The following is a 19,250-nucleotide window of genomic DNA, read 5'->3' on the forward strand; positions in this document are numbered from 1 at the left end:
GCAGCTCCTGTCCTACCACTAATACTACCAACACAGGGGAACAAAGCTTGCTCTAAGCTTGCCTTTGCCCCGTGGCATGCAAATACTCATGCTGGCCATCCATCACACATGCTCCTACACAGATAAATTCAGATTTATGTCAACAGCAGTTGTCATCTCCGTCTCTTTCCTTCGAGCACTTCCTAGACCAGGCTGCTCAACGCTCACTGATTCTATCTTGGGATTTTCTTGCTCCCCCTCACCCTGGGTGGTACAACACCTTATGTGCTGTGCTAGCAGCGAGCCAGTTGGCTCATCTTCATTCACCATTAATGCAATGCACATTTTTAACGTTTTCTGGAAAGGCTATTGTGGAGCCCAGAAGGAACTCACGTTACTAGAAACCTATACCCTGTGCAAGGAGAGCAGGGTCATGTGGCAGAGAAGATGAGAAGCAGAGATAATCTGCCATGGAACAACCAATTTTATCCCAAAATGTCAAGTTACCAAAAAGTAAAGGATCAGATAACTGGAGGGTGAGACTGCCTCTTACTTTCCCAGTTCAAAAGCAGCTGCTTGCTGCTTGCTGAGATGAGTATACCAGCATGGCAAAAAGCATTGCTTGGGGTCAAAGCCAATTTTTTCCTGCCTGCCACTGCAGGTCTGTGCCTGATAGTCATGGTGCCATGGTTAGGGACATTTTCTGTGTCCCAGACTGGAGGCAACGAGCCCAGCTTTGGCACTGCAGCGCTTGCAAACCTGATGCTTAATGTCACCCAGTACTGGAGTTTCCATGCACCATGCATGGAAAATCTCATGTCCAGGCATATATTACCCTGGGGCTGGGGTGGTAGAAGGACTGACACTGCCTACTTTTCATCTCCCTGGGAGCCATCCCTTCCTTCTAGGGTTTTCCTCTGTGATGTATGGTGTTCAGCCATGTAAGGCACTACCTGATGGCTCCAGGGGCTACAATTTCAACTAGTGTCAGTTTTATGTCACTGTGAGATCTGTGCTGAATCCTGGATATTCTCTTTCCATGATTCTAAAGGCAGGGGGAGATTATCTGCAATTAATTATATAGGATGAGGATTGCAACACCATTGTCTTGCTCTTCTATTTTACATCGAAATCCACAGGATCCTTAGGTTCATTCAATGTTATCGCATTGACAAATTATGAGACATTTTCATTTATCTTTAATCAGACATCTGCTCAGTAGTTTTTTATTTCAGATGTATTCTGCTTCACACTCCTGTCTAAAGGAGCAAACAACATTTTCAGTGCAATTAGCCTTTATTTAAACCACCAGGAAGAGATGGAAACTGGCTTTTATGACGTTAAGCTGAAAAATGTCACATCTAAAGCAAATCAATCCTAATTTGCGTTTTTACCATTGTTTTCTCTCTCTCTCTCTTTTTTTTCTTTCCAAATCCAATATTTGTGTGAACTCTTTTGTGGAGAAAGGTGATCCCCAGCAGCTACAGGGAGCCATGACTCCCACAACAAACAGCACATCCCTCACATTCACATTATAAAAGCTGTTATTCATATGCACTGCCTCTATCACAAATTAGAGCAGGGAACCCTTCTTCCCCTTGTCTTTGAAACACAGTGTGGTTTCCATTTTGGAGACAATAACCTTCCACAGTTTAAACTCACTCAGTTCTGGAAATCTAGGATTTTAACAAAGTTTCTGTTTTTCTGTCTTTAGGAAAAAACAACCACAAACAACAAACCCAAACCCAAACAAACCAAACCAACAACAACAAAACCAAACTCCCTGAAACATCAAAAAGTTGCAATTTTCCTTTAAGAACGTGGATAAAACATTTCCTTCCATTTTCTCTGACATTTCTTCCATACAGTCCAAAAATTGCACACCTGACATTAGATTTCTGTTCTGCAGACCCCCCTGAGCCCAGCTGGGAGGATAGGCAGGAGTGGAAGAGCAGGGACCTTGAGGGAGGTGAGGACATAGATCAGGAGCTATTCTCCTCACACTTAGCTTTCAGACCCCACACTTACACTACGAAGGGCAAGAATCTTTTCATTCTGCCTGACAATTCATACCCAAACACCAAAGGAGATCTGTTTAAAATGCCTGCAATTGCAGTGAGTCCAGCCATTAAATGAATGTTTGCAATCAAGCCAGCATTCAGCTTCGGCATGGTTCCTGGTGTGTGACAAATTCTCTTTATGAATTAGTCATTTAATTTATGAAACATTGGTTGGATATTGTCACATACCCACATGTCCTTCATACCCCTGACAACTGTACCCCTACGCATTTACTATTCAGGAGGCAATGAAGCCATGAAAACCCCTGGGACTGGGATGCTGCTGGGACATACAGCCAGACCCAGGAGGTGGTGAAAGCTCCAGATACCATAGAGCTGGAAACCTAAGAATAATTTATTGTGGCTGTTAGCTATTAACAGATGATGATTTGAGCAGGGAGAAATAGCACAGGTACCTATCCCATCAATCCAGCCTTCCCTTGGCAGCCCCATAAATCCTCCTGGATTAGCATTTCAGGATGGTGAGGTCTTGCAAGTAGAGAACTGCAACTGAAAACACAGGGGCAGAACAAAATAAACTGAACATGGGATCAAAACCAGCAACTCAGGTACTATTTCACTGGTCCGGGTCTTTAACTCTTAGCTCGGGTGTGTAAGGCAAGCTTTTTATCCCCAGATTTACAACAGAGGCAGAACAAAGTGAACTGGACACAGACTTGTCTCCATGCAGCTATGGAGCTCACCAGCTCTGGAAGCAGGATGGTTAATGCTTTAATTCTTATTAGCCATGTCTAGCCACTAGCCCTCCTGTTCCCCAGCAGGACACACATGTCTGGAGTGGCTCATCCTCCCCCTCCTCATGAACCCAAGGGCTGGGACGTTCTGCAGAAGAGGCTTAAGTGGGAACAATACTAAAAATAAGATGGGGTTTGGGATTCTAAACACCAGGAGGATTTGGTACTTGAAGCACAACCAGAAAACATGAGCAAAGGCAAAGCAGCCATTTGACTCCTCATGGCCCCAACAGCCTCCTTCTAGCACAGTCTCTCTCTCTGGACCAAATGCAGTGTCCTTGGTTACCTTTAATGACCCCTTAGTGTAGGGACTCTTCTCACACAGAAGCTGTGTCTCTCAAGTGTGATCTAACTAAGGAGACACATGTGAATTCCCTAGTTCACATAGAGGCCAAGGTGCTGCTTCCTATTTATAGCTGGCTGAGTTAAATAAAGTGCTTTATTCATGCCTAAGTTTTTACATGAATTCCAGAGAGGACAAAGGGCCTTGTGTCTTTTTCCCCACCCTTCTATTTTCTTTTTTTTTTTTTTGGCCTAGTTTGTACATGCAGAGCTAAGACTTGTTCCAAGAGTGATTCAAAATAAGACTAGAGAATTATTTGCTGGCTCAGCATGAAACACTGTCCTGCTAGAAATCATCTCTGTGATTTTCATATGCATTCTGAGAAAAGAAGCTATTAAAATAATACAAAGTTTTGATATGTTTATACAAACCCTGCTTGCAGATCCACTGATAAAAATCCTCTAAATCTGCTGGCATTGCTTTGGGTCCACTGCAGCTGAGGAATGACTTAGGGTACCAAGGCAGAGAAAAAAAGGCATAAAATTGAGGGCATTTTAAACTCCTGCTTTATAGAAATGCTCACTAATATATTGAAATATGCAGAGCAAGAGATGGTGTTTATCATGCTAAGCTGCTGACCCAAGGAAGTCCAACTGTCTGAGTCAATATGGATTTTATTGCATTCTTCAAAGTTTTTCTGATTTCTAACAGTGATGTGTGTCCTTCTCTCCATGTAGAGACACAGTGCTTTTGGGTGCTGCTGTTTGAACAATGCAGAAAACTACATTGCTTAGGTGTTTGCATTTCATTTCAGCAAATAAGAAAGAACTGATTCAACTCACAAATAACTCAGACATGCAATTACCTGGTTTCTGCAATAGGTGATTCTGTCACAACCTAGCATCTGGCTCCAGTCATGATAACCACTAACGTATTCCAGCCAAAGCTTTCCTTCCAAACGATTCGATTTTAAACTCTTCAGGGTAGCAACTGCCTTTTGGTTGCTTTGCATTGGAAGCACCTGCACAGTGCCTACAGCAGTGGGATCCTGTCTGCAAGCAGGAGAGTCCCCTGTGGTGGGAGGAAGCCGGCAGGAAATACCTGAGTTGCTTGTACCCACACAGAGGTGCGTGATCCATACCCTGCCCAAGGCTCAAGCTGTGCCTGCCTTGCTCTGGGGCAGCTTTTGGCATAAGGCCCCTCTCCCTAGAAGCCTGACCAGAGAGGGAGCTGCCAGCAGAGCCCAGCTGGGTGGGTGAGCTGTATCCAGCAAGGACAAAACCAGCAGGGTTTTGCTGTGTTCTCCACTGTAGGTGCCTGGGGCCAAATTGAGAGTGTGTTGAGACCGAAGTAGACAGGTGAAATGATCCAAGAGCTGCCCAACACATTTGTCTAAAAGTCAAATAAAAACATCAGCTCTGAGTCTCTCCAGTTATCTTTCCTGAATACTCTTGAGTTGCCAGGAAAACCATAGACAAATTAAATAATTTGTTCCTTTTTTAATTTTTTTTTTATCCAGAGAAGCTCACATGCATTTCTATGAAGACATAAAGTGATTCTTCCATGCAGAACTCTGCCAAGAGCTGTGCTTGTTATTCCAGATTTACAATAAAAAGTGTTGTGCAAATGACCTAGATACATAGAGTACAGCACTTAAGTAGGGATTTGGATAAATCCAGCACACATATCTAATCAGAAAACATACATAGGCTTGGGAAAACACTGTGGTATGGTGTCACAGAGTCTTAATATACAGGTGTGCGTAGGTTACAGAGGAAGAGACAGGCAATACTGCATTAATGCTGTAAACTGTCTTTTGTATTGGTTTGTAACATCTGCTGGCCAAAGGAAAGAGCTAGGAGCATCTTGAGATGTAAATCAACCTGATCCACCAACTTAGTGCCTGAAATGAAGTCATTTGACCTCATGTGTCTCAGTCATAGAGAACAGGATAAATGACTGATTCCCGAAATGAAAACCAGATGCTGCAACAGTTTAGCAAAATCTTCCTGCTTGTGGAACTATTCCTACTTAGAAGGAAATTTCCACACTTTTTTATGCCTTAAACACAAGAGGATGTAGGCTTTTAGCAGAAGCATGACTGCAGATGGAAGGATAAGGTGCAAGCTTTACACCAGAGCAGAATACAGTTATCACTCTACAGCTATCACTATAATGCGGTCACACTTGTAGTGTTCATAAACAACAGAGCAACGCATGCTATAGGAGATGCATCGCAGTAGGTATGTTTGTAAGTACTATACCACTGCAGAGTAGTTAATTTATAAAAGTTAAACGTACATAAACCAAATGAGACATACTGGCACAGAGCATCTGATGTTCAATATCAAATATTACATGTTCCTAGAGTGACCATCAGCTCTGCTCCAGAGAGAGATTTCAGAAGAAACTGGAAGAGCTCATTTCCACTCCAAATTTATTGTGATTAGCACTGCACCCAAGATACTTATTTTGATATTTCAGGGTTTACAAGGCACCACTATTTATTTGGCTTTACAATGTCACCTTCCTTTTCAGTACTTTTTACTAAACTTTAAGATCATGACTAGAATTCACAAGATGACTTTTATCAGGACTGTGCCAGTACTAACTCAAAAACTTGCATATACCAGTCTTTCTACTGGCTATATGAACAGATAACACTCCGTACACTGAATTAACCCACAGTTAAACTAGATCTTCTCTTCATGGATTTATTTTAATTCCCAGAATGATACCATTACCCTCTGAGTAATTGTTTTCTCCCAACTCAAAGCAAAACACTCTGGACACAAATACATGAGAAAGCAGGAATCTCCAGTGTCTAACAGGAAAATAGCTAATGAGGTGTCATGGTTTAAAACCAGTCAGAGGGCTCGTTCACTCATTCTCCCACTTCTTGCTCTCCCACTGCTCCCGGAGGGACAGAGAGGAGAATGGAATAGAACGCAACTCCCACGGGTTGAGATAAGAACAGTTTAGTAACTAAGGTATAACACAAATCACTACTGCTACCACCAGTAATAACAATGATAAAGGAAATAACAAGGGAAGAGAATACGACACCTCACCATCAGCCAACCGATAACTCACCCCCCCAGCCCGACCAAGCTCTGACCCATACCTCCTCCAACCCCGCAGTCTCCCAGCCCTTCTGGGTAACTCCCAGTTACATCCTGGGCATGACGTGCTGTGGTATGGAATACCTCTTTGGTCAGTTTGGGTCAGGTGTTCTGTCTCTGCTTCCTCCTGGCTTCCCCTCCTCCCTGGCAGAGCATGAGGCTCACAAAGTCCTTGGCCAAACCAAAACATCCTTGTTATCAGCATTGTTCCCAGGCCGAAAGTCAAAACACTGCACTGCACCAGCTACCAAGAAGGAGAAAAATGACTGCTACTGCTGAACCCAGGACATGAGGATACTCAGCTTTCGTCACAAAGGTATAAACCAACCCCAGCAGTGCCATGCTGCTAGGCTAGGTCTGGTGAAGTTGTACTTATGCACAGTCACTGCTCTGGTCAACTTGTGCTCAACCTCCAGCCCAATGCTCCTCTGAGATCAGATATATACAGAGGTAATTCCTTTGACTTTGTGGGCCTGCTTCTAGATGGATAATACACTGAATTTGGGCATTTGGACTGTTGTTGGAGCTTACTTTTGAAGTGTTTGTGCCCCTGTTCATCTGGTGTGCTTTTCTTGACAGCTTTGCTGAGCCTCCACTGAGAACTTTCCTTATGTGTCTTCCTGGAGAGATTGGGTAGCTCAAACAAAGGAAGCATTAAAAAAACACAGGATAGGATCCCTTATGGTGCTGATGTGTTTCCCACTTCTTTTGGGAAAAAATTTGCAAAAGGATATGTAGCCCAAGCTAGTGTCTTCTGCGCTAGAGGCTGATGGATTTGGCCTACAGCCTGGAGTAGAAGTCAGCTAATACGTCCTATCTTTGCTAAGCAGCTTATTTTCTGTCTTTGAATTCCTACATGGCAAGCACACAGAAAGCATATTAAAGATTAATGCAAAAAGCCCTGAAGACTGGAGCTCCTGAAAGGCATCACAGAGCAGGTCTTCGTTAGCAGATGAGAGCAGATGGACACACCACTGGGGGGGCGTCAGCACATGCAATGCTTCTCCACACTTTCTCCTCCAGCCTAATGCCTCTAAACTTCATAAGCAGCCTCAAAACACCCATAAATGATTCAGAAGAAGAGGGATTAACCAGGAAAAGTGTCACTTGCTGGTTCTTGTTTCACCACAAATATATGTAGAGCCCCTACCTTCTATCACACAAGGAAATTTATATATTCAGTCCCCAATTTTTCAAGCCCCCCATCTTTACTCTCCTGGGAGTGTCTACCTTTCCTCAGTAAAGTGCTCTGCATTCTTACATCCAATATCCACAGTCACATATACCTGTGGGATTCCCAAACTTTCTCATCTGCAGGATCTGGTCCAGGAGACAGTGCCACTGCAAGGTCGATTTGGCTGTCTCTTTTCAGGGCAGGAGGAAGGTTGCTGAGCAGTTGTTAAGTGTTCCCCATTAAGAGCATGGCATCGAGATGATACATCAGTTAAAAGCAGTGACACTCTTCTTTTCCCTTTGTACCCCAAACTTAAAAGCAGCAATTTAAATGCCTAACATTTCAGAAATGTTTAAAATTAAAACAGACTACCAAATAATGCTAATACCCACACAATGTGACACTGAATGCTGCTGCTTTCCAAATTGGACAAGAATCATTATACATGATATCAAAACATGAGTATAACAACAGGGGTTTTTGTTTGCAACTCCTGGAGACAGTAACAGTTTGCACAAAACATATTGGCAAGGCTGGCATGATTTAGGGGTTACATCTCAAATTAATGGGTGGAAACATGCATGTAGTTACCAGAAGCTGTCTCTCTTCAATTCTTGACTTTTCTCCTTTTTGGCATTTGCTTTCATGTTGCATTTCTAGTGCTGATGGTAGCTTAATACACAAAAACCAAACCAGCTCAAATATTCTATGTTCCTACCAGCAGCTGCCTGATGTTGCTATACCCCTCCCCAGGACACAGCTGCCTCTGTTGGATGCAAACAGCCACAAGAGAGCTGAGGAGCCAAACCTGTGTCTGTAGCAATGGTCAGCCAAACTCTGCTGCTGGCACTAACCTTGCTGTCTGCCCCAAGTGTTAGTGCTCAGCCCTCCCCAGGTGCCACCAAGCTAACACCTACGAACAGAATTGTTGCCCTTTTGCAGCCCCCATGTACCCAACACCTTTCTGCTCTGCCTTCTCTTCCTCCCCATCTGCCAAAGGGGCTGACACAAAGGCAGTCACCTGCCACCAGAGTCATTGGCAGATGCTTCCAATAACCCTGGGCCTGGCTTGGGTCATTGTTCCGGATTACAGAGCAGAGAGACAGGCAGCAAGCCTATCATCAGAGGTATCAGTGAGACCTGTCTCTTAGCTCCATGTCCTGTGCTTTAATGTTGACATTTGCTCCATACGGCACTCAGCATTGGCACTGCCCAGCACCCTGCGTGATGCCACAAGCTTTCCATCCTTCTGCTCTGTGACAGTTCATCCGAGCTGCAAACTCAGGCGATGCCTACTTGTTTTCTGAACTTGCATCCAGTTTTGTGGCAAGTTGCTAGACAATCATCCAGCCACACAATTTAATCCACAGCCTGTGGCATCATGTAACTGAATTTTAATGATCAAATGTTCAAAAGGGAACTTTTTTGCAAAAGAACATGTTTCAAAACATCTAACGATCTCCACTTTCTTCAGTATGATGTTTCCAAGTGGAGGGGAAAGAGCCACCTAGCCCAGCTTCCAGAAACGCTCTTCACCATAGAAACTATAAACTAAAACATCCCTACTAGTGACTGCAGCTCCCTGGAGCATTTTAGTGAATAGGTTGTTTGAGTAAGAGGGATATTTGCAAAACACCACTACTAATCCTTCCATTTGCTGTATGTGGAAGGGCTCCAGCCAATTTTAGTGAAACTCCACCCATGCAGCAGGACAAGGGGCACACTGAGTGCTAGGCTTTTCCACCAAAATAACCCATCAGCAGCCATATTTCAATGTAAACTGATCAAGAATGAACATGGGATTGTTTCTCCATAGCAGTTTAATGGGGCTTTTTGCTCTCTGTCCCAGCAGAGCAGTTCATGATTTGCTTTCATATCAGCTATCCTGGATGATCATCATTGGCTGTGGGGTAGCCAAGGCTGGGCGTGAGTCATGGGGTAACCAGCCTCTTGTGCTGTCCCAGACCAACTTATTCTGCTCTTGTCCCTGGTCAGTATTGTGAAAACCTCTGTCTTTCTTGGCACAGTTGGAAAATTACAGGAGTGTTCTGAGCAAGGTTCTTCAGCCTGCATCCTTGTTGCAAGCTGACTCTGCTCTTACTCACACCAGCACACCTGGCTGGAAGTGCCACCAGACTCATACCAGATAATCTTGTGTGGGCAGATGTATGAAGTGATAACACTGGGTTTGAGCTCAGCTTAGTTCCACAACAAAGAACACATTCTTTGCACCAGATTTTTCTTTCTGAAGCCTTTCCGTTTAGTGCAGGTTGATATATACTTTCCCATCCCGTTCCCCATGAGAAGTCACAAGCTGAGTTTTTAAGACGAAGCCATAAATTTCCCATACAAGTGCTTCAAAAATCATCCCCTTTTTGCTTCACTGTGCTTGAAAGTCTTTCTGAGCCAGAAAATGCAGACCTCTCTGGGATATTCATTTGAAAGTTGAACAAATGACTGAGGCATCACTTACAAAGTCTATTCAACAGTCTAGAAGTTGAGCAATCCAAATATGCAACTGCGTATGTTATCTTCTTTCTGACTAAGTGACAGCAGCCTCTCCATCATACAGACAAAAAAAACCCTATGAACACTCCAAGAGCCCAGTGCTTTGGAATGTGAATGTTCAAGGTATCAAGTGCCTGTTTTGAGAAACTGAAACAGCTTTTGCAAAATACATTAGAAACTGAAGACACATGTATCTGTGCAGAACTTTGCAAAGGCTGGGTGGTCTAAGCACAAGGACCTCTATGCTGTAGGACTGTCAGCTCCAAGTGTTCAAAAGTTCTATGACTGGTTTAAAATAACAAGATTTAAAATGTGTGGATCTGGGCTCCCCAGTTGCTTTTTGCAGCAGGCGAAGAGGAGAGGTACTGTGTTTGCAGTAATTTCTCTGTAGCACAAAGGGTTAGGAACATCCTTTAGAAAATCCCAAACCGAGATTTTCCAGTAGTGTCATAACTCCAAGTGCTGGATTTCCAGAGAGAGAATGAAAGAACATAATCTAGTGAGCAATAAAGCCTAAGTCAGTGACATTACCTTGGAAGACCACATTCCACCACCATTTCAAACCTACTCTGTGATGCTGGGCTGGTTGTTGGGTCCCTCTATGCTAAACCCACGTAATGACGTCAGCCTCAGGGCCAGACTCCTGTACATCCTGAAAATCAGTAGACTCACCAAAGGAGAGATGCAGGCTCCCTAGGAGGCACATGGGAATACATAGCACCTGGGAAACAGGACTCACTACAGCCAGCCTGGTATGTGTGGGGATGCCCAAGTTATGCTTCAGGAAAGCCTGAGGTGGGTCAAGTTCCACCTCTCCCAGTGACTTACACAGTGGTGTCAAGGGATGTTTTCCTCTGCTCAGTGCTTGCAGCCAGAAGTCTTCTTGGGTCACCCCAGACTTCCTCCAGCCTGACAGAGGGGCACACCCTGACATCAGGAAAGGCTTTTCAGGGCTTTCCCTCCAGCAGATTAGCTGGAAAGAGCACAGCACAGGAGCTGGTACCTGGGGAGATGTGGGAACAAGGGAGAGCAGGACTCCAGGATTTCAACCCTTGCTCTAGTGAATCCTCACTCAAAAAAAAATATGGTTTAATTCACACTTAATCTTCCAGCTGGCTGCCCTAGGTAGAGCCTAAGGGGTATTCATCTTCTCTTCTCAGCTGCTTGATGTTGCATTCAAAGTGCAGTAGGTTTTTTGCTCTTTAAGGTGCTAGAAATAAACTGCAGCCTCACAGGTTCCTAGTGCTTTACACACCAATCACCTTTGAGGCAGGAAACATGGTCAAATCACCCAGGCAGGCATGAAAACTCCTGAGGCGTCCCCACATCCCACTGTGTGCACCAGGCAGCTGAGCCCCCGGGTCTGAAAGTGATGGCTTCTTCCCGATGCTGCTGCCTGGGGACAACACTCATAGAACTGCAGAATAATTTAGACTGGAAGGGATGCATTGACTTCATTGACTTCATTTGGTGGCCTCAAAGCATGGCCACCTTTGCCAAGAGAGCAGGCTGCTCTTGGAGAAGTTTTTTTCTTTATGTCCTATCCCTTGGTACAATATGTGACTGTTTTGTCCTGCTCTTTCACTGTGCACACCTGAGAAAAGTTTGCCTCTTCTCCATAACCACCCACTGGTCATTAGCCAAGACAAGACAGAAAGGAGATCTCCCTTTAGCCTTCTGATGATTGGAAAGGTGGACTTAATGAAAGATGAGCCTTTGGCCCAGGGCTGGTGCTCAGGACATCTTGGCATAGTGACTCGCTCCAACACCAGCCTCCCTATTACTGCTGGCAGGTAATCAGAGGAACGTGGCTCCTCTTAAACATTCAGCTATCACCCAAACAGCTCCTCTGTGTTCCTAGAGGAGTTCAGTTTCTCACTGCTACCATCTGGACACTTTGGAGCAGATTTTTTCCATGTCATGATCAACTGACATGAAGATCACACTTGAAAATACAGGTGTTTCTTTGACACATAAAAAGCAATTCTTAAAAACTATGCTGGATGTGATAGGTGTGGAGCAGATGGTCTGTGAGGTCTCTGTGCCATAAATAGGACAGTATAAGACTTCCTTTCTCTTATCTTTATCTGCCTTCTCCAGGGACATTTTCAAGGCAAGGGCTGTCTTTACTGAGACCATACATTGTTTAGCTGAAGGGAACTCTGGTCCTGTTTGGGTCCTGTATGACATAAACTGTAGAAAGTCAGAAGCTGCGACTTTCTCTCCATGGTTATTGCTGTAGTAGTGCTACCAGTGACTCACACATCAGCACGCTTCACTTCCACCAGGCTTTTCGTGGGCAAAGGAGGTGTTTCCACAACACACATGTGGAGGAAGCCAGGATGCGTTCTGCAGGCACCTCAGTTGCTCCTTGTCACACCAACCACATTGTGCACTGGCATTGCTAAAAAAGGGTGGAGGACAATAGCTATTGCCATTTTCCCCTGTTGGGACAAGTAACCCCTTGTTTAAAAATCCACACCTTTACGCACACCTACACAATACTCCAAATCATTGCAATATGTGGAGTGAGATGATATGAATAATATAAATATGCCTTTGTACTCTCTAAGAGATTTAAGTTCTCCCCTCCACACACCCACCCCTGTGTGCCTCTATATATCTGATAATACAGGGTTACAAAACAGTGCTGTTATTCCTGTGGGGTTTGATTATTTAACATTGTGCTGAGCAAAGTTATCATAGCGATCCCAGTGGACCAAAATAACTCTTTGTTTCTGATGTGGTGTTTGAAAAATGGAAGCCAAAAATAGCTGTTGGCTGGTTGACTTGAAATATTGCTAACCTTTCAGCACACCCAGCAGAATCTGCCAGCATAGAAATCCCTGTGCTCTGTGTGTGCAGAGCACAGCACCCTTTACTCATCTCTTCCATTTGAGTCCTACTAAACTTGGGTCCAGTCCTGTCTGCTTTGAGTCCCGTTGGTTTGTGTGCTGAGGGGGAGACAGATGTCAGCACTACCTGGGAAGATTGTCTTCCAGGAGAAGAGAGGTTTATAAGAACATACCACCCTGTGCCCTGTTTCTGTGATGATTTTAGGTGACTCAGAGCCAGCCGCAACTGTAAATGTCTTTTGAACTGTTTCTTCCTCCCCACACAGAGGCAAACCTGGACCTGGATGCCAGAAGGGAGCCAGGAGAGCATTCCCAGTTCTGCTCGGGTAGGGTGTCCAGCTTTCTGACCTGTGCCCCCTTTTCCTCCCTGGTTTGCATTTCTCCGTCCTGCTCAGGGTTTTCTCAGCCAACTGTCACAACAAATGAGGGGTTTATAGTCACTCAGAGAATCACCATCAAAGGTATTAGCAAGAATAGTTTTAATAGAGTTTGATGGCAAAGTTCACTCTACTACTTACCACACAGATGAAACACAAGAAGGTAAAACCCAGCTAAAATGATTGATACAGAGAACAAAGACACAAAAGGGTAAGGGATACCCTCCCATTACTTCAAGATACTAACAGGCACTTGGCACCTTGAGCAAGGTTCAGAATGGACCCCCTTTGCTTTCTAAACTCCTGATGGAGCCTAGGTGCAGCTGAGTTCAATCTTAGTCTCAGTCTCGAATAACAGTTTATGTCTAATGGAAGAAACACAGAAATAAGGAAATCCTTCCATTAAGTCACAAGTAAACCCCCTTGCTTTTTAAACTCCTTGTGGAGTCTAGGTGCAGGTTTAGTCTTAGTCTCAGACTTGGTTAACAGTTTATATATAAAAGGTTACAAACATACTAATTCACCACAGATGGGGTTTTTACAAGGCTTTTACCTAGCAGCAATCTACAGTTTTAAGGTGTATCTTAACATTTACAAAGTGAGTCAACAAGATTTACTATACTCCCTATAGCAATTTATACACACATACATATGCCCAGACACAAAGACACATAAAGCTATACCTACTAGAAATGTCCTTCAAGTTCAGTGGAATACTCACTTCAAACATCTTAACATTTCCAACTGGCAAAGGGTTGAGCCTTGAGGGGTGAGGTGTCTTCAGCCCAGGTCTCATAGATAGATAGCTTTTGGTGACAGTCCTCCAATTATCACAGAATTGAAAGTTTATGAGTTCTGAGAGACATCCCATGCAGAGGGAGCTGCTTGTTGCTGCCTGTTGCAGTCAAGAAGAGTTCAAAGGGCCTCACTTCAGACCATTATTTATAGGGTTGCAAGGTTTTAGTCATTATTAAGTTCCCATCCTGGTCACAAGCTGAGCCAGTAACTAGCCGAAGTTTTTCAAAACTCCAGTAACAGTGGTACTGTTAAATTCAAGCTACGATCAAGGGCAGGAATGTTCCAAGGATGTCAGGGGATGACTGATAAACCCCACTCTTGCTTCCCACCTTAGTCAGGCAACAAGAGTCCCTGGTAAGGTCAGTTCAACCTACCTTAGCCATGTAAGAGTTCCCTGTACAGTCGAGGAACAATTCACCTCCCAACTCATTACACAAAGGCCAATTCCTGACAGGAATTCCTGAGACCGTAGAGCAGCCCAGAGGATGGGGGTGCAGGATGCACCATCACACTAATGCACTGATAAGCACCTTATACCCCTGAAGAGGCAAAGTGTGTTAGGTGTTTGTCAAAGCTTAGTCCCATGAAACCCCAGTCCCTGCAAATAATTTTTTCCTGTATAACCAGCCCTCCAACTCATCTGTTTCCCTTCTGGTTTAAATACCCTCCTTTGATCAGGGACCATTTCATCTTCTGTCTCACACTGAACCTATAGTCCCATACCAAAGATCAAGGACTTAAGATAATTCCTGCATCGGTCTCATGCCCTTTTTAGCCAGGCAGATGACTGTGAGAGGTGCCTCCTGCTCATCTCATCTCATAGTATCTCCTGTCCATCATTACTCCTTCTCACCCTTCTTTCACCTCAGATGAGAGAAAAAAAACAGGGCAGAAGGAATGTACACTTCAATAATCAGGGAGCCAGCTGAATGTACAGAGACATCAGGAACTAGTTCAGGCAATAGCCAGAGAAAGGAGGAGATGTGCTCCTTGTCCAGGGGTCTGTTCCTACCCATGGGACCACCAGTGGGAAAGTCCAAGCAGGAGGGAAGGCTATGCCGAGCTGAGTCACACTCAGAGAGAAGCCTTGTGAGAAGCAGCTCCAGTTTTTTCCTAATCACCCGCCCTTGACTGGTCACAAGGCACTCCACTTGGTCTGCAGGATAAAAAGTGAAAATCTCTTTCCTGCCCATGTCTGAAGAGACCATCTGCTCTTGCTGGATCTTGAGGGAAGCTTCAGCCAATGCAGACTGGACCCAGAGCTGTGGGATGTGCAGAAGTGGCTGCAGGGAACAGGCAGTGTAATGCTGCTTTGATAGTTCCAAGGCAACCTTCTCTGCAGTGCACAGAGATCATGGAAAGGAGATGCTCTCTAGGAATTCAGCTGTGAAATTTCTGTAAGCCTGTCCTGTGCAAACTGTGATTATTTTAAGGGCTCACACATTAGCTGCATTGAGGGGAATTTTCACATAGAAAGGCTGCCTTGATACAACACACCCATCAAATTTCACATCGCTCTTGCAATTGTTTCATAAAATGGGCAAAACAGTACACTTCTTATGCTTTATTCTTAAAAACTGCTGCTTTAGGTTAACATTTTCACATAGACAGTAAATATCAAATTACTTGGCTCAGTCAGAATGCTGTTAATGTTACATTTCTGCCCAAGCAGGAAAAGGCTGCACACTAAACAAAAGAGAAGAAAGAGTCTTATAATTGGAAGCATCAGGCAAGCTACTAAAAGGTAGCGTTAGCTGATGGGCCTTTCCAAAGATGGTGCTTTCTGCAAAGGTATTCCTAAGCATGCTGTACAAGTACAAGAGAAACAGCAAAAAGGAGGAATCTGAAAATATTAATAAACTCTACTGACATGGATAATATTTATGCTTCCTGTAATAGCGTAAGAAGTGCACAAGTACTGGTCAGATACCGTGAAGTATACCCTACAGTGAGCCTGCTGGGAAGGGGCTAGACCTACTTTTTAGTTAGTTTCTAATGGTGTCGGGATCAGACTGGTTGTTTAAGGGATGTTCCTTGCCAGCAACACCCTCACTAGGCTTCCTCAAATTTGATTTTATGTAAATGAGACAAAACCTGGGAAAAGAGAGGGTGAAAGCAGAAAGGGATCAGCAACTAAGCCTTGAAGCTCAGCCAGTTTTAAACCTGGTTTGTTTCACGTCTGTGCTGTGGATCACCATGGCAAAGTCATTATTCCCTACCTGACACCCCTGCTGACACCAGTAGGTCTTTTGATTGCAAAATAGGAGCAGGAAAGTGCAGCAGATAGATACTTCATTGCATACTTGCGTTAACCCTTTCAGTGGTTATAACAAATTCTTGCTTTACTGCTTTGATCGCAAATTGTCTTCAGGAATTATCTGCAGCAAAATCTGGCTCAGGCAGCGTTGATCTCAGATTTGACCTTCTTGTCTTTGTCTTTTCACATCCTTATTTTATCATTCTTCAGCGACAAGTGTATTTTCTCTGTAAGAAGAACATCACATAGAGGGTTAGCATACAAAGGGCAGATTACTGGAGAACCCAGAGCAAAGCCCTTTGGGACACTTGTGCAAATTGCAGCTGAAGCAGATGGTGTTTAAATGGAAAGTCTGGGCACAATTAGTGGGGGAAGAGGAAGCCACAGATGACCTGGAAGGCAGACTGACAGATCTTGTAGCCTTGGTAACACCTTCTCCTGATTCCTCACATCAGATGCAGAGGATAGTGCATGAAGGAGATTGCTAATCAAGTAACATCTTTGACAATCTTCTTCATCTCTGCCATTCAGCTCTGAAGAGCTCCTGACTTTCCCCAAGCCCATGGAGAGGTGGTGCAAATTTGCCTGGAGGAGCATGGATCAGCTTAACTACAAGAATAAATAGCTCAGTACCTCCAAGGAGCTGTATGAAATCATGCTGATGGCAGGGCAGAAATATAAAAGACACACTCAAAAAGGTTTCCGGATGTAACTGTGGTCAGGAAGGGCCTTCCCTCTGCACCCCTTGTTTGCTCGCTCCCTGAGCCCTGCTGACATGCATTGGCAGCATTCTGGTAGCTGGCCATTGTCTGAACTGGAACCGGCAGGGCCCATAGCTAGCCATGCAATGTACCAGCAGCTGAGAAGAGAGGCTGCTGTTGGACCCTCTGCTCAGGCATCCACAGGATGGAAAGCTGGAAATAACAAACCAGCATGAGCTTTGCCTTTAGCAACTGCCTAGAGAGGGACAGAAATAGGCTACTGAGGGTCTCAGGCCTTATTATCTCCAAGCACATTCAAACACAATGATTTCCCAAGAGAAATGGCCCCAGAACACACACACAGCAAAGTAGAGTCAACTTCTCTTTGGTGCCTTTGGTAAAATTAGAAGTGATATGGAGCAAGTTCTTGGAAAGCAGGTAAAGAGAAGTCCAGAAAAGGCAGATGTCTGGGCAAGCAGGCAGATCCATGCATTAATTTCAGCATTTTGCACACACCAAGCTATTCCACTTGTAGTCATTGGAGGAAAGCAGACATTTCTAGAGGAAGATCCATCTCATCTTTGAGTAGATGTTTAAAATGAAGGGAAACAAATAGGTTCACTACATAAGATACAAAGAAAATTACATGCAAAACTTGTGACATTGGGATTTCCAAGAAAAGTGAAAAGAACACAGAAATATTTTCTCTCTGCCTTCTCTGGCATAATCACCTTGGACGTTACATAGGAAAACATCCATTTAGATGACAGATGCCATTTTTAACTTGACATCTCTGAATTTCAGGATAAAACTTCTGCATCACCTGCCAACTTACCTAAGATGTGCAGCTACAGTATTTTACCTACAAAAGTGTTTCTAATGCTTTGTCTGCCAAAGAAAGCAGTGGATAAACAACCTGAAATCTAATGTAAGCAGTTCTTATTACCCTGGGATTGTAGGAGGAGAAATAAATAAGGAATATCTACTGCAAGGGTAAGCATTTGGGGGAAAAGGGTAAATAAGGAGCTAAAAAATCGGAGAGAAGAGGAATTGGTTCTTTTCAAAATCCTCCTTATCTTACACAAACCAATTGATGGGGATGTGGATTCAGGTCCTTTTTTCAGACTGCAGTAGCTGCAGGACCAAGTAGCCTCTGCTCTCCACCTCTGCTCTGGTACAGATGGTCCAGAACCTTCTGGCCAGCACAAGGATAAATCTTTTGCATGAATTTTCCCCATACATTTGTCTTTCGTCCTTCAGTAATACCTGCCCTTATCTGCTCCTTTTCCTCCATAAGAAGCATTTTATCAGCAGCATAGATGGGCCCATTTTGCCTTCCACAAGAAGTTCTAAATGAAGAGCTCTGACCTGCACTAGCACTTCGGTCTCACTATTTAGGACTCCCTTGCTGCTCAGTCTTACACGTGTCTTGCAGTGGCTGGGGAATTCTGTGAGCACACCTGCACACAAACACACTCAATCCATCCCCAGTACTTTAATGCTGGAGCCATGCACAGCTTCAAACAAAGCCCTTAAACCTTTTCTAAGAGCCAGTATAGTTGTAAACAACTCTTCCCCCCCCCCCCCCATTATGGACTATTAACACAGCTGTTCTCTTTCACTGCTCAGCCTATAAAGCAGAAGTATAATTTCAACATGAAAAGGACATTAATAAAATTTTCTCCACTCCTCACTAAACTGCTCTCCCATGTTAATGATCTGCAGTGTTGGATTTGAACAAGTGTCAGAGCTTGCAGCACCTGGAGCTCGGAGAATGCAGGGATCCCTCCACAGACAGCCCAAAAGGTGATGTGCAGAATGGCATGGGAGCAAGGGCAGAGGAGGGAAGGCTGGGAACACCTCCTGCAGCTCAGGGTCTGGCTTTACACGCCTTTGCATGGCTTAAAACCCAGGGAGGAACCAAGGAGTTGTGTGAGCAGACACTTAGTCCCTGTGTCCAGCTTGACCTGGGAGGTCAGCTTTCTCCCTTGCCATGATTTGGGGCTACCTATGTGGAAACCGGATAAGGACATGAGCAGCATCAAAAAAAGTGCTTTGTTAACAAGAAGAGTTGCACACAGACGTATGCTGAAGCAGCGAGCCAGGCACCTCAGAGCTGAGGGTTACTTCTGTGAGGCCAAGCTGCAGCTCTGTTTATGCAGATGGAGGAACCAAGAGGCCCCATACATCGCACTCTGCCTTCCCATACTCAGCGGCTCACTGGCAGAGAGCATCCTTTCATTCCCTGGGCACCTGTACTGCCATACCCATCTGTGTACCTGTCCGCCAAGCAGGGTAACACCGTGGATGCCCTGGCAGCAGGAGCAGGGCTGACTCATCACTGTTCTGGGGACATCTTATCAGACTCCTTATTTTCAGAA

The sequence above is a fragment of the Pezoporus flaviventris genome, unplaced genomic scaffold (genome assembly GCF_033815535.1).
Source record: "Pezoporus flaviventris isolate CSIRO_AGI_PZ_B2104156 unplaced genomic scaffold, CSIRO_AGI_Pfla_v1 ptg000036l, whole genome shotgun sequence".
In the NCBI taxonomy this organism is placed as follows: Eukaryota; Metazoa; Chordata; class Aves; order Psittaciformes; family Psittacidae; genus Pezoporus; species Pezoporus flaviventris.